This window comes from Anser anser (genome assembly GCF_964211835.1).
Source record: "Anser anser genome assembly, chromosome: Z".
In the NCBI taxonomy this organism is placed as follows: Eukaryota; Metazoa; Chordata; class Aves; order Anseriformes; family Anatidae; genus Anser; species Anser anser.
In genome coordinates, this window is record NC_139723.1 from 88,157,087 (window position 1) to 88,171,898 (window position 14,812).

The following is a 14,812-nucleotide window of genomic DNA, read 5'->3' on the forward strand; positions in this document are numbered from 1 at the left end:
TAACTAGTGCAGAACACAAATCTATTTATTTTTAATATAATTTATCAATTTATGATATTCAAATCCTACAAACTTGTTGGACTCGCCAATTGCATAGCTGGTAATGTAGCAATTTGCTGGGGTTTTGGTTAAGACTGGAAACAAGTTAGAATTGGTATCTGATGAAGTCCCACCTGCTGGGGTGCGAGTAGCCCAGCCAATAACGCCTGTAAACAGAGCTTCTGGCAGGGCATCTTCCCAGAAGAGACTGCTTTAGGAACAGTGCAGTAGCTCTAGGTGACTTGCTGCATTACCAACGGGCTTATAAGAGGTGTCAATACAACACCACTGTTTCAAATAGGATACGTAGTTATGTATACAGTCTATAAAAAGTCAATTTATATCATAAACTTGATATGGGTGTTACTGATTCACTGCACTTATAGCCATTGCTATCATCCAATAAAGCAATTCACACGTGAAACTTTAAATTCCAGGAATCATGCTGCACACTTGTAAAAATGACAGAAAGAGAGAAAACCTCATTTTGATGAAAATTTCATTTTAATTAAAAATCGCAACAATGGAGTGACGTCAAGCTGCCTTGCAGCAAACGAAAAGCAGCTTGTCACAGAGATGGCAGCCAAAAAGCACAGGCCGTCTTCAGGAGGGGCTGCGTAAACTCGTGTTAATCTTTGTTACTGTGAGACGCAACAGCACCCGCACAGGAGAGCTGCGGGCTGTGCTCCGCTGCGTGCAGGAGCGCGCAGAAATGGCTCGCCGCCGCCAGCAGGCGGGGGGCCCGCAGGTGCTGCGCGCTCCGCCGGGCACGGGGCCGGCGTGCGAGGGCCGCCCGCGGCGTGCGGCCGGGCAGGGCGCGCTCCCTAAGCCCGGCGGCACGAGGGCCGAGCGGCGGCGCCTCGGGCGGCCGAACGCGGGCCGGGCCGGGCCGCTCCTTCGCCCCGGGCCGTCCGCCAGCCGCAGGCCGGGGACGCGCGGGCAGCGCAGCCCCGTGGCCAGCCGCTGAGAGCGGCGCGGCCCGGCCCGGCCCGGCGGGACTCCGCGGCTCCGGGCCGGCGGTTGCGGCGCTGCGGGCGCGCCCGGAGCTGCCGCGGGCACGGCGGGGCCCGGGCCTGCCCCGGCCCGGCCGCGGCCTTAGCGCGGGGAGGGCTCGGGCTCGGCCCCGGCCCCGTCGCCGCCCGGGGCGGGCTCCGTGACCGCCTCGCCTCGGCGCGTGCCGGCGGCGGGAGGCCGCGACCTGCCCGGCGCCTCCCGCCCGGCCTCGGCCTCGGCCTCGGCCTCGGCCCCGGCCCCGGCCCCGGCCCGGAGCCTGCCCGCGGAGCGCCGGAGGCCGCGGCAGCCCTCCCCGCCCCCGGCACGCTCCAGGGAGCCGTTTCACAGGAATCACACGGGAGCGTCTCCCCCATCTGTGCGAGCCGAGGCACCCCCACCCCCGCCTTCCCGCAGTCCCGCAGAGCCTCTCTGCCATTATGCTCCGCCGTCTCCCGGCCAGGCCCCTCTGCAGGCGGCCGGGGCGGCGCGGACCCTAGCCATGCCCGCCTGAGGCCCCGGCCGGAGCAGCCGCGGGCCGCAGCAGGTGTGTTTGCATGGGGTGCGGAGTTTGCATGCGGGGGGGTCGCCTCCTCCCGGCCCGGCTCCCGCACCGCCTGCGCGCAGGCCCCGCCGCGCCGCGGGCAGGCTGCGGGGAGCGGCCTGCGGGGCCTGCCCGGCTCGGCGCGGCCCGGCCCGGCCCGGCTCTGCCCCCCGGGGCGCTGCCAGGCCGGCGGCGGCCGGAGCCCCGCGGCCACCCGAGCGGCGGCGCCGCCAGGGTCCGGCGGCTTCGGCCCGGCGGGATCCGTCTGGCCCGGTGGCCGCCCCGCCGGCGCCTCGCCCCCCCGTCCCCGCCCGCCCGCCGCCCGAGGGGCCGCGGCCTCCCCTCCCCGGGCTGCCCCGCGCGGAGCGGGCCGCTCCCCCGCCACGGGCTCGGCGCCGGGCCGGGCCGGGCCGGGCCGGGCAGCCAGCGGGCCCGGCGGGGGGCGGCGGCGCGGGCGAGGGGAGGGGGCCGCGGTCCGTGTGCGAGGTGCCCGGGGCCGCGGCGGCAGCAGAGGCCGCAGAGGCGGGGGCAGCCCGCCCGGGCTGTGGGGCCGAGGGAGGGCCGCCTGGGGCCGCCTGTGCGGAGCAGAGGGGCCGAGGCGGCGGCAGAACGTGGCAGCGTTCCCCGGGGTGGGGTGGGGTGAGGGATGCGGAGAAGGTGCCAGCTCTCGGCCGTCTCCGCAGGGGAAGGGGGGTGCGGGTTGTGCCCAGGACCTCTGCTAACAGTTGCAGGTGCAGCCTGGAGAGAGACAGGGGCTAGGTGCTGTAGCCTGGCGTGGCAGCTCCTTGGAGGAAAAAGCCTCGCCGAAGAGCCATCCCACAGCACATCCCGGCGAGGATGGGGCTTGGCACGTAGCAGGAGGTAGTTACGGGTTGTGCCAGTGCAAGGGTGAGTAGCCAAACAGGAACGGGGTGAACAATGCCTGGACCTGAGGCAGCTGTCAGCCTCGCAGGAGGAAAGGCCCCGGGTTGCAGAGAAAGCGGGGGGCACGGGCCACGAGCAGCGCTGCGTCGGGCGAAAGCGGGCACAGGGCCCTCCTCTGGAAGGAGGCTGGCACCGTGGGGAGCCGTGCCACGGCGAGGCGTGGGCCCAAGGCGGCCGTGGGACGCAGCGCAGGGCTGCAGCCAGCAGCCATCTTTGCGGGGTGGGCCCCGGCCTCCCACGGCTGCGGCTGTGGGAGCTGGGGGGTGCTGGGGCGTGGGTCCGCAGCCTTCGTTTCGGTGCCTCAAGGAGAAGCTGAACAGCAAAGAAAAAAAATCGGCTCAGCAGCCAACTCGGTGCTGTTAGGAGGGGGCAAAGGAACTGTTTTGCAGGCATCTCGCTGCTGCGGAAATGGATTTCTTGAGGGGAGGGAGGTGCGTGTGTGGGTAATCTTTGTAGTTAATGCAGTACGGAGCAGGGAGAATGCCACTCGAGCGGCCCCAGATGCAGCGAGCAGTGGGGCGGGCGGGCGCAGACCCCCATCAGCCGTGGGCATGAGGGGGCAGATGTGCCGCCGAGCTGCAGCCACCCGTGTGCCGTGGGGAGCGGGGAGGGGGAGCAGCCCTTGGTTAGCAGCCCGTCTCCCAGTGCTGTGGCCGAGCCTGCCTGGTGCTGCAAGAGAGATCCTGTGAGGATTTTTATTGCGGTCTCTTTGTTAGCTACAGACAGGCACGCACACACTCACAGCTTTCAGCCAGGTTGTGGGAGGTAAGTGGGGGAGGAGAGGAAGGGGCGCGTGGGGCGGCACTGGGGAGCAAGGGGCCGCGCGGGCCGGCCGGGCACGGGCTCGGGCACGGTGGGAGCAGGGGGACCGGCTGCAGTCGGCCCCACCGCCACAGAAAGCAGAGCCCCTGCAATTCCAGGGACTTGTTGGCAACTCAGCGAGGGTTGCCATAGCTTTTTATGTAGGGTGACCAGAACCGGCTGGAACTGGTTTGAGGCAGATCAGCTCCTGAACACAATGCAGTCACTGAGCTGCTACAGTGGGATAGCTTCCTCCCTTCATGGCAGCCAAAAGCAGAGGAGCTTGCAGAAAGATACCATCCCAAAACAGTATGTGAATGCACACTTTAGACACACAGCACTGGTATGTGGCTAATGTAGTCATAAAGGGTTCTGTATATAAATGTACATATTTGCAGTAACTGAGATTACTTTGGCTTTTTGTGCCTTTTTATGCTTAAGGAATGGGCAAGAGCTGAGATTTATGACCCTTATTAAAATATTTTTGCTTTGCAAGGGTGGGACACTGGTTATGCAGTCTATTTTAAAACTAAACTAAATAAAATTGATTGAATGATTTGTAATTGTAGTTGTGCTTGTGACTGAAGAATGCTGCTTTGCATGCTGTTTTATTTACAGGGTGCTGTCTTGTGGTTTTCTTCTTTAGGAGACGTTGGGGGGGGGGGTCTGTGCCTTTCTGAAAGGCCAAAAGGAAACGATATTGTTGTAGAATTGTGCATAAAAGCATTGCAAAGATGCTGTAAGGCATACTCGTTTCTCCCTTTTTTTTTCTCCTTGTAGGCCTATTGATTGGGGCTGCCTTTAACCCTTTCATATTTGCAGAGGTAATGCATCTGTGGCAGTAACTGAGCATTGGCTAAAAAAATCTTTCAAAGGTCAAGGTTCACAAGGTGAGATGCGGTGTTTTGGGTATGAATATAACAATAGTACGAAGGTACTTGTATATGAAAAGTAAATCTGGCTCCTGATTGCACACTTGGCACATTAGTAAAAGAGACAATGGTTTAAGTGTTAGCAAAGAAATACTATTAACCTCCAGGTTTAATAGGATTAAAGCCATTGTTTGTAAAGTCTTACGGATACCTTAGCTAAATACAGTATTTTCATTTAAATATCTTATATCCAGATAGACGTTTTTCACAATGTGGTGATAAAGGATAGGCCTCTGAGTGACAATCATAAATTGTGGACCACATGGCAGTGAACCGTTCTGTGCTGCTTTGCAGCATTGCACATTCAGAATTCGCCGTCTAATTATTTAAAGGTTGCTTGTTTGGCCATATGTGAGTAACCTGATGTTTATTTCTGAATTGAGGTCTTCGGTGTTAAACATGTACTTAATATATCCGACACAGGAAAAAGAAAACATATAAAATAAATAGTAAGCATGGTGTTTCTTACTGTTGTAACCCAGGGAGAATTTTGCAGCAGCCAAGTGGAAAGATGTATTTTAGAGATCTGATGGAGCTCCAGTGGATTATTAGTTGCATGAATTATAATACTGTGCAGTAATGAAATAAGAATAGGATACCGGATGGGCAGTGCATCAGCTCCTGAGGGATGACTACTTTTAACTCAAAGCAATGGATAATGGATAGGATTTTTTATTTACTTATTTATTTTTCATCTAAAAATAAATGTGTACTTAGGTTTGAGCTGGCATTTGCATCTTATAGTGAAAGCTGGAGGATTCAGAGAGAGGGAGGGGGGAGAGAGAAGAAAGCAGTAATGAATATAGCAAAGGGAAGAACAAAGGCTGCTAGAGCTTGCACATTGGAACACTAAACATTTTGCTTTGGGGATTCTTTTGCCAGAGCTGTTACTTCCTATAACAGGAAATCAGCAGCTCTAGAATCTTATGCAGTGTTATTTTAAAAAAATCTGACCAGCCTTGGCTGTGTTAGCTGGTTTGGTAATCTACAATCAAGATAAATATGGAGGCAAAATGGTGAAAATGTTCTGGTCTAGTGTGAAATGATGCTTTTTTCCTCTGTTCAGCAGAATAAAGTAGACAGTCTTAAAAGCCTTGAGAGATTGTGGATATTGGGTAAGTTTTATGGTGGCTGATGATAGGCAGGGTGCCTGCATCAGAGTGTGACAAATACAAGAGAACCTTTTTTATTTCTGACTGCAGCGGATTACATAAGATACTTAGATATTAGTTGTAGAAAAGTGGAAGTAGCATGCCGATGTTTAGCTTGAAATTAATGTTTCTGTGGTTTTTAATGCAGCTGCAATGTATTGTTTCTCAGATTTGATAGGGCAGTAAGTAGCTTGTGTGGTAGAGCAAAATGCCTAACATCACTGTGCTGATTTGTGTCCATCTTTTTCTGTAATTTGTATGCAGAGGTTCTATATATATTTGACTGTAGACATCTGTAGCAAAATTATGCTTACAAACATGAATTCTTGTTGCATGATAGGAATAGTATCTGTCGCCGCTCTTAATGCATGCTTTTTCCAAGTGTCAGCTAAAATGCATGTAACATGAGAGCACCTTTTAGATTTTTTTTCCCTCAACCAGAATAGAAAGGTCCTTAAAGTTTTAAGTACTTGAATGGTCACCAAATTCAACGTATCTGTTTTATTCGGATTTTTAAACAAGATCTGTACTATGAATTTTTATTTTTAGCAAAGGATTTGAATTTGCGGGGACTTTGTAGGCAGTAAGATAAGAAACCTGAATAGATGTTGGAGTCTGCAGTATTCTTGGTGAGTTTTTTTTTTTTTCTTTAGACTAAAAACGTTTGCAAATGCTCTTCACCGGGTGATTTTGATTTTGCACATAGGCCAGCTTCTCAGCAGAAAATGCTGCTTAATGTTTGAGGGTTGGTCTTCTGTCTCAGCAATCATGAGCTCATCTTCCGTTGAGGCTTGTCTCAGGAACTTGATCTTGAGAACAGGGGTAATGACTTACCAAATTCCAAGTCTCTTTTGAATTAATTAACTAGGTTTGTTTTTCTTGGAAGTATGAATGTGTGATAAAATGTAAATATGCACACAGATTGCTGGGAATGGATGTTTAAAAAAAAAAAAAAAGTTGACCCTAATGTTTTAGGGTCTGTTCGTTGCTAGTGTTGCACGGGCAGGCCCTGCCTGACTTGGAGCGCTCTCACTGGGGTTGTCTGGAGCTGCTTCACACAGTTCTCAAGCAGAAATTGACATCCACTTAAAAAATTAAAGGAAATGGGCGGGAAGCAAGTGTAATTTAGAACGTGATTCAGAGTTGATTAAATGACGTGATTTAGCGATGGGACTCAGTAGGTCAGGCTGATGGTTGGAGTTCATGATGTTGAAGGTCTTTTCCAACCTAGATGTTTCTGTGATTCCAGACTGAGAATCTCAGAATTCACGTTATTGTTGTACATCCACTCTAGTCAGGTTACTGTACCAGCTCACTTTACATATAGAATTATAAAACTAAACCATTTTAAATGGCATACAAAAATAATGGTTTGAGGACCTACCTGCTTTTTATTAATTCATCTTAATTTTAAAAGAAATTCAGGAAGTTATGAGGCCCAAAACTTTAACAGGATCTCTTTGCAAATGTAGGTAGTTTTTATTTGGACAGCTGTAGATAGAGATGGTCTGTTCAGCTCCCTGTGGTGTGGGAAAAGAGATAACCTGCCTCCATGTTGAAATACTCCCTTTCTTTTTGCCAGCCAGAGGCTGGTAATAGTGAACTTTGAACCCATTGCTTGTGGTTCTCTTCAGACTCTGCTAGAGGTGTTTCAGTGGCCGTGTGCGAGGAGACATTGGCTAGACTTCAGAAGATGGCTCTTCTTTTTCCCTTCCTGTACTGTCCTACTCAAAGAGGAGAACTTGAGATAACCCGTTTTGAAAAAAAAAAAAGTTCAAAAAATCAGTAGTTAGACTGCAAGATGAGGCTTCCAAGGAGTTGTAAATTACAAGGGATTTTATTTTGACTGTGAAAAAAAAAAGTGGGATTTTGCATAAGAAAATGAATAAAAACTCTAAGGCCCGTCTTTACTTAATTATACCTATTGGGGGAAAAAGGACTAGAATTTCAAAAGGTAAGATATATAGGGTTGTATTCAGGTGCAGGGTAGAGTAGAAAAGAGGACGAAGTCGATTAGCCACTCGTAGATAGCCAGTTATAGGAATGGATATGTTTTGAAAGAATGTGGTAACATTCTTATAATTGTAAAGCAACTCAGGCTGCTTTTGAGAATAAACACCTGACTTGCTGGTTTGATAAGGCTTTGCCATACCTCATGTTAAAGACTGAATAAGAGACTCTTCTGCAGAGATCTTGTGTTCCTAAAAGTTCTACCTGCACGAACCAACAGCAAATGGCAGTGTAGGTTTTCAAACTTCATTCTGGCTGCAAGAGCATCTGCATTCTGTATGTGGAGATAAGTATCATCCTCATGGCCTCTGGGGACTCCCACATAATTTTGTTTACTGGGAAAAGACAGTGTGCATACACATGCAATGTAGGTCTGTCTCTATGCCAGGTTTTTAGCAATATGCTGTGAACATTGTGCAATTGCACAAGTCCCATTCAGGTCTTTTTTGTGTGTGTGATTTTTCTGTAACTTCATGTTCTGCTATCCCAACTGTAATTTGTTACGGTTGCTTTCATTTCTGCTGTCTGTGATTTTGAACTTCCACATTTTTTGCGAAAGACACTCCAGAATTGAAAAGTTAAAAATACTGTAAACAATTGCAACCAAACTGAACTTTTGTACAAATCAACAGAATATGCTTGGTGACACATTGACTTTAGTGCTTTACTACGGGTTTGCTTTCAGCAGTCGCCAGTTTAACACAGCTTTTGCAGCCTGTGTGCGGATTAACAGGCCTCAGTGATAGTCTAGAACTAGGCAAACAAAAGTAGAGTGAATGGAGGAATCTTTTTTTTATTATTATTATTTTGTAAGTATTTTAGCAGTTATTACAAATTAACGTCTTTTGCATACAGTACTGGACAATATTTTGGATTCATGGTTGAGAAGGATTGATGTTCTAGTTATTTTCCTCCTTAAGGCATCCAGATTTGTTTAAAGTGTCTTTATTGAACAACTTGCATAAAATTAGATCAAAGTCAAATGTGAACTGGTACTGTCTGTTGTGGAAGCATTTTCTTTCTACGCTTCAAATTTCAGAATTTTCCTTTAAAATACCAAATCTGACTTTCTCCTGTTACACTGTATACATTTGCAAATTGTGCCCAAAGTTTTGAGAAACAAAATCAAGAAGCCTGAACTAGCTCCAGTGCTGCTAAGCAAGGCTTCCATAGCCAGTGATGGTCTTTGCTTGAAACCACATGCCTGCAGTTGCTCAGGGGTTGGGGATAAAAGAGAGGAGAATGTGGACATTTCCCCAAAGTTGTTTTGGTTAGGACCTGACTGCATATAGCTAATTATAGTTTCAGAAAACTAAAGAAAAACCATTATGTATACTGAGTTGTGCCATCTGCTTCTGTCTGTACGCTTTTGGCAATGTATGGTAACATCTACATTTGTCTAGGCTGGGAGAAATAACTTCTGTTGAAAACCAAAATACTTCATTTAATCATTTTATTACAGTAAAGTTGTGCCTTTGACTGGTGGATACATGTGCTTGAATGGTCACATTTTATAAGGGCAGAGCAGTTTATTGTGAAGGGTGCAGAGACAGCCGTATAAATCACAGGTACTGGCTGGGCATTGTGTAGCATCTTACCTTGTCCCAGTTCCAAAATGTTCTACGTGATAGTGCTGGGAGCTGGGATTGTGCTCCAGATCAACAGTTTATGGGCAGTGTTTCGAAAAGCTTCCATAACTTGCTTCCATTTGATGGAGGACACTAAAGATGTGTTTAGATACTGCCATAATTGGGTAATAGGGCAAGTGTCATAATTGGGTAATAGGGCAAGGTAGGTCTGGATGCTCATTACTGATTTAAAACTATGGTGAGAGTGGTCAGACACTGGAACATGTTGCCCTGAGAGGTTTTGGAGTCTCCATCTTCAGAAACACTGACAGCCTGACTGGACAATGTCTTGAGCTGTAGCTGACTCTGATTTGAGCAGAGAAGTTGGAGTTCCAGAGGTCCCTTTCAACCTCAGTTATTCTGTACTTCTGTGAAATGGCTGTTGGAGACTTCTAGGGGCTAGTAAAGAATAAATCTTTAAATTCGTCTGAAACTATCAACAGTTGCTGTTGATAAATTAAAAAAAAAATGTTAATACTTGAAATATGTTGATACTACTTGCCTTCCCAAGCTTTTTTGAAGAGGAGGAAGAGGAAGTAATAAAATTGGTAGACTGTTCTCTTAGAAAACCAGAAATGCAAATTCAAATTTGTCTTACTCATTGAAGGTTGTATGTGGAGACAAGTGGGATTTTCCTTTTGTAAGGGAGCTACTGTGCATAATGTTGAAATATCAGATTGCTTGGTATAAACGTTAACTGTAAAACATACCAGTACTTCAAAAAGATGGTCAAAAAGCTAAGGACTGGCACAACAGCTGCCTGTTATGAAAGTTTTATTTTTGGAAGCAAGAATCTGCCCGATTTTTTTCCATACTAACAAGTCATGGGATCCTTGATAAACCAAAAGGAGCCTGTATTTTATGTGAATATGATCAGCATTGCAGATTGTGGTTAAAGCGGCCTCTTGCATATCCTTCTTGCCTGCTGAGTATTTCAAACCACACTGAGTCATGATTTGAGATGTGGTTCTCATTTCCTGGAAGAGTTTTGGTGGTTGAACTAGCATATTGCTTTTGTCTCTCCTTAGATACTTAGCTTTCAAACTAGTCAGAAGTGTTAGTCAATCATCATTGCTAATATATGTCGGATAACTAATGAGCTGCTAAAATTTGTGTCAGGCTAATATTTGCCTAAGGTTAGGATATATTACTGTAATTCTGGTTGAATCACTTAAGTCTTCTCTGTATGATGAAATTTCTTGGCATAATGATACAAAAATAAAAAATATATATTTTCGTGCAGGTGAGGCTGGTATTACTCTCTGTGTATGCATTTTGTTCCAGAGTGAACGTGTTGCTATATAGGTGTCATAACTTGCATTTGAAAGCAGAATAATTACACCAGATTACCAGATATTTGTTCTGGAATACCGTGTCTAACTGGGAATTTATAAATAATTATTATTTTGCTATTGCCGTTTCATAAATCTTCTTACAGAGACTAGGCGTTACCATGTACTAGACACCAAAAATGCTTTCTCAGTGCTGTTGTTTCATGGTACTGAAAAGCTTGCTAATTTTCTTTAAAGAGTGTACAAAAGGAAATGTGTCTGCCCTAGAGGGAGAACAGTCCACAACTGTACGTTACACAAACTGAAGTAAAAACGGTAGGAAGTGTTTAGGGAAATTAAAGGAGTGTAGTCACAGGAACATGAGTTCCATAGGTAGATGAAAATTAACTTTTTTTTTTCTTTTTTTTCCTTAAATAGTGAACAGATTTGTTGCTGAAATAAGCTTAAGTTGCGTATTTGAGCAGGAGCATGGAGACATACAGTCTGTGTAGATGGTCAGGTGGGATTTGAAGACAAAAGTTGGGAATTTAATACAGCAGAAAGGACAAGGCTGGTACAGGCAGTTAAAACAATTGTGTGCTGCCATTGGATTTGTGGTTGAGAAATGAAGAGTTGGATGGGCAAGAGTGTGTGTCAAGAAGGAAAACTTCTTCAGTTTTTTAAAGGTTAATGATGAACAAAAGAATAAAAAATGAGTATGTTAGACCATGCTTGTGATTAAGAATATGTTGCTAGAAACATTAATGCAAAGAGAATGTTCATTGGTTAAGTACTGGAAAGGCAGTTGGATTCTTTGTCAGTGCTGGGTCTGAAAAGCTTAAATTGTTCTCGTACCTGACAGACAAAATCAGTGTTTTGAGCAGTTTGGAGCTATAACCTGTGTGGGAGCTGGCAGATCACTCTGTTTTTCTGCCTTCATTACGGTGGTAACTTCCCCCAAAAGTCTGACTGCTTGCAGTTGCTTAGCTTTACACCAAAAAGTACCTTTTAATTTCTGCAGCAATTTAAAGACAGCTTGGTCTGTCTTGTGGAGAATAATGTGCCCCATCTGCAACAGTCCTAAAGCCCAACTGTAAGATGGATCATATTTAGTAACTGAGTAAAAATATTTTCTTATGTGATTTTTTCCCCTCGGCAGAGTGCGTGAAAAGGTAGGTTTGTTTGTTTTTTCTCATATGGCTAGAATCCCTCCACCTGGAACCAGCACAGATACAGGGCTTGAGGAGGAGCGACAAAAATTCCCTATAGTAAAACAAAACTGCCTTTAATCCTTCAGAAGCAGCTATTTGCTTCTAGGCCCTAATGTTTCTTCAGTTGCTATTTATGTCATCACGTTTGAGCCTTCCTCACATCTCTGCAAACAGTCACTGTAAGAAAGCTGTATTTCAAAATAGTATCTTGAATCTATAACAGTAGAATAGGAGCTTTCACATGTACTCCGTCTTGCCCATGTTCTCCCGTTTTTCTGGAATCAGCCTTAGAAAACCCTTGCATGCATCCTTAGGTTTTCCATTTTAACAACTAGGATACGACAGCGCCAAAAGGTCTACAAGGATGTAACTATTCCTTATGGGTAAGGCAGCAGATTCTTGTCCTGCTCGCTTACTGTCTCACAGAGAGTTCTCACAGAGGGGTTCTTGTTTTGACATAATTACCAAGCGAGTGCTTCACTGGAACGTGTTACAAGATGAGTGAAAAGGCTAACTGGGAGAACAAGACAGTGGAACAGCAAAGCAGTATCTTCCTTTGGCTGAAACCTGGGCCGTTTTCTCCATGCTGTTCATAGGAAGCCCTTATTCGGGAAATGCATTTCCAAAGAAAGAAAAAATTAGGATCATGAACAAATGCTTTGAACAGGGAAACAAAATGATCTTTGTGTCTCCTGCAGCATTTAATTCAGACCTTACATTTCATCAAGATAATGATGTGCACCTAACAGTGGACTTTATCCCCAGAGAGACTGACGGAAACGATGAAGCGAGGATATCCTTACAAGTCTCAGAGTCCTTTATCTTCTGGTCTTAAGACTCACTGGTAGTCTTACCAGAAGTCCAGTCACCCACCTTCAAAAAACAGACCCCAGAAGCATCATTTCTCGGTGCACTATGGCTTTCTAGCTGTACAATTCCTGTTGGGCATATCCAGTTTTTTTTCCCTCTTCTCTTTTATCACTGGATAATCAGGAATGTAATGCTTAAATTTTTAAAGAACCTTTTAAAATTATTATTTTTCATAAAGTAATTCGAATTCCATTGCAAATGTGGCAGGCTTTTTGTGACATTCTCCTGGTAACAATCAGCAGACAGCTGGGTGGAGAGGCAGGAAATGGAGTTAGACCAAGGGAAGTAAAAGGAGTTTGCAAAGTGCAACCACCATCGGAAAATGAAATGGTACTGTGGACAGAGAGAGAACATCTAAGAACTGTCTCTTTATATAAGTGCACCCCAAATTAGGGATATTTAATTTATGGTATAATCTATCCAGTGTGTTTAGTAATATATGCTTCAAGTTAGTAGTCCCATGTATTGATGTGATTTTCATTTCTGTTATTTAGAAAATAAAAAGTATTTCAGACAAAGATGTTTGAGGAGGAGGAGGTCTTGCAGGTTGTTTCTTTAAATATTTTTTGTTTGCTTATTCTTGGTTAGACATGTTGCGGACTGCTTCTCTGTTTAATTCTGAAGATCTTCCTTTGTTAAGTGCACTGAAAGTCATTAGCAATAAAAGAGAGAATTTTAATGGCAGCCTTTTGATGCGAGGTGGTTTTTTTTTTTTCATCTTTGTATGTCTCTTGGGAGACATTGAGCTTTGCTCACAGCAATTCTCAAAGAAAGCAGTTGTCAAAGAAATTCCAGTTCCTGGAAAATCACCATTTCCTAGGGAACCAGGAACTTGCCTCATTTCCCATTCTGAAGTATTTACAGGCTTCGGGCCGGCCCAGAGAAGGAATAGACCAACAACTCGTCTGGCAGCCAAGGCATCAGTCAATTTCAATCTGAGATAAAAGGCAAAGTTTCATCTTTAAGGGGAAGGGTTATTGAAAGGTGTTTGTGGAAGCCACCTTCCTCTCTTTTTAATGAGTCCTGCCAATTGTGAAGGAAACATAGTTTATATACTGAGTCTTAAATTCATACTAGAATAACAAGGAGAAAAATAATAAAATGTCAAGGTTTACAACTCTGTTTACTTGTGTAGCAAGACTTGCCATGCCTTTTCTCCCTTCTTGTTTAATTTAGATTGCTTTACAGGTTTGAAGGATGGGAGAGATCCTCTGCAAGGTCAAGAGCAGTTCTGGGTGCCCTGTGTAGGTGAAACCACTCCGTTCGTGTGCTCTGGTAGAGTGCGGGAATCGGTCTGGATGCCTGAAAGACAGTTGCAGCTTTATGCAGTGTGCTCTCTGTGGATAAATTTATGATCTCAGCTTAAAGCGTCAGACTTCTTTTGAGATATTTTCCCATTTTGGAATTAGCCTTAATGAAGTTTCTTAGTAAAGAACAAATGTGTCTCCTCTGTTACGTAGTTTTGCTCTTAAAGATACATGGATAAAATACTGTGTGAGTGGCCTTTACTTAATTCATTGCTATTGTTAAATGTTAATGAAACTCCGTTACATATAATTGGAGGAAGTTTTAGACAAGGAACATTTTATAGTTCTTTTTAGCGTGTTTAGTAACTGCAAAAACACATCCATAGATAGATGTACAGTTGGAGTGCAAATTAGTATATCAAATCATGAAAAACTGTCAATTAAGGCTTTGTTTTTGTGGGTTTGTGTGGATTTACATGCTTTGGTCTCTAGAAACTTCTTCACTTAAATCTTACAACAACTTTCTTTGTAATGTTAATATTACGTGTGTATGTGATTCTTCCTCTTTGTTAAATAAATAAAGTAAATTAATTCATAAAGATGTTAACAAGTACCTTACAACCCAGCAACCTCTGCTCAGTAATTTGTAAGCAGAGTGTTAAAGTTGCAGTTCAGTCAAGGTGAACTATTACTTAAATATCCACTGTCTTTTTTTTTTTTTACCAGCCTAGGTAGCGACTTAACTCAGAATTGTTCTCGTGCCTGGTTTATGTTACCACAGTTGTGATTATTTACATTGTGAATAAAACATAGCTGGGGCAGAAAAAAAAGGTCATTTTAGACATTTGTCTTTCAGGTTACGTTCATTATGGTACATTCAGTGTGTTTTCTTAATTCGTGCTTCATTTATGATAAGGTATGCATCCACATGGAAACAAGGGATAAAATCAGACTGGTAGCTCTAGATAGTCTTCTGTCCTTGTCTGCTGTGCCAGGTTCTGTCACCAAAGACAGAAATGTTTTGATCTGTGGTGTTCACTGTAGCTTAGTATTCAAACTAGCAAAGTGGCTTTTCTTACATTTTAAGTATTACTCTTGAAGGAGTATCTTGGCAGAGCTCCTCTTCCAATGTCTTTACGACGGCCGAAAAGCAAGAGGAAGCAGGCAGCAGGACAGCACCTTTCCGAAGCTGTG

The 14,812-nt window shown here is 45.3% G+C and overlaps 1 protein-coding gene across 13 annotated transcripts in view; it reads left to right on the forward strand.

The window, feature by feature from the left end:
* The first annotated feature begins 1,294 nt into the window (after nucleotides 1-1,294).
* LOC310889350 (zinc finger protein 532) overlaps nucleotides 1,295-14,812 on the forward strand; it is a 45,463-nt gene continuing 31,945 nt past the window's right edge. For 2 of the 13 annotated variants that reach the window (XM_083816706.1, XM_083816707.1), the window contains exons 1-2: nucleotides 2,001-2,461; nucleotides 4,079-4,188. The gene's annotated coding sequence lies outside the window, so the exon portion shown is untranslated. The other 11 variants (XM_083816708.1, XM_083816710.1, XM_083816703.1 and 8 more) reach the window with 11 other exon arrangements.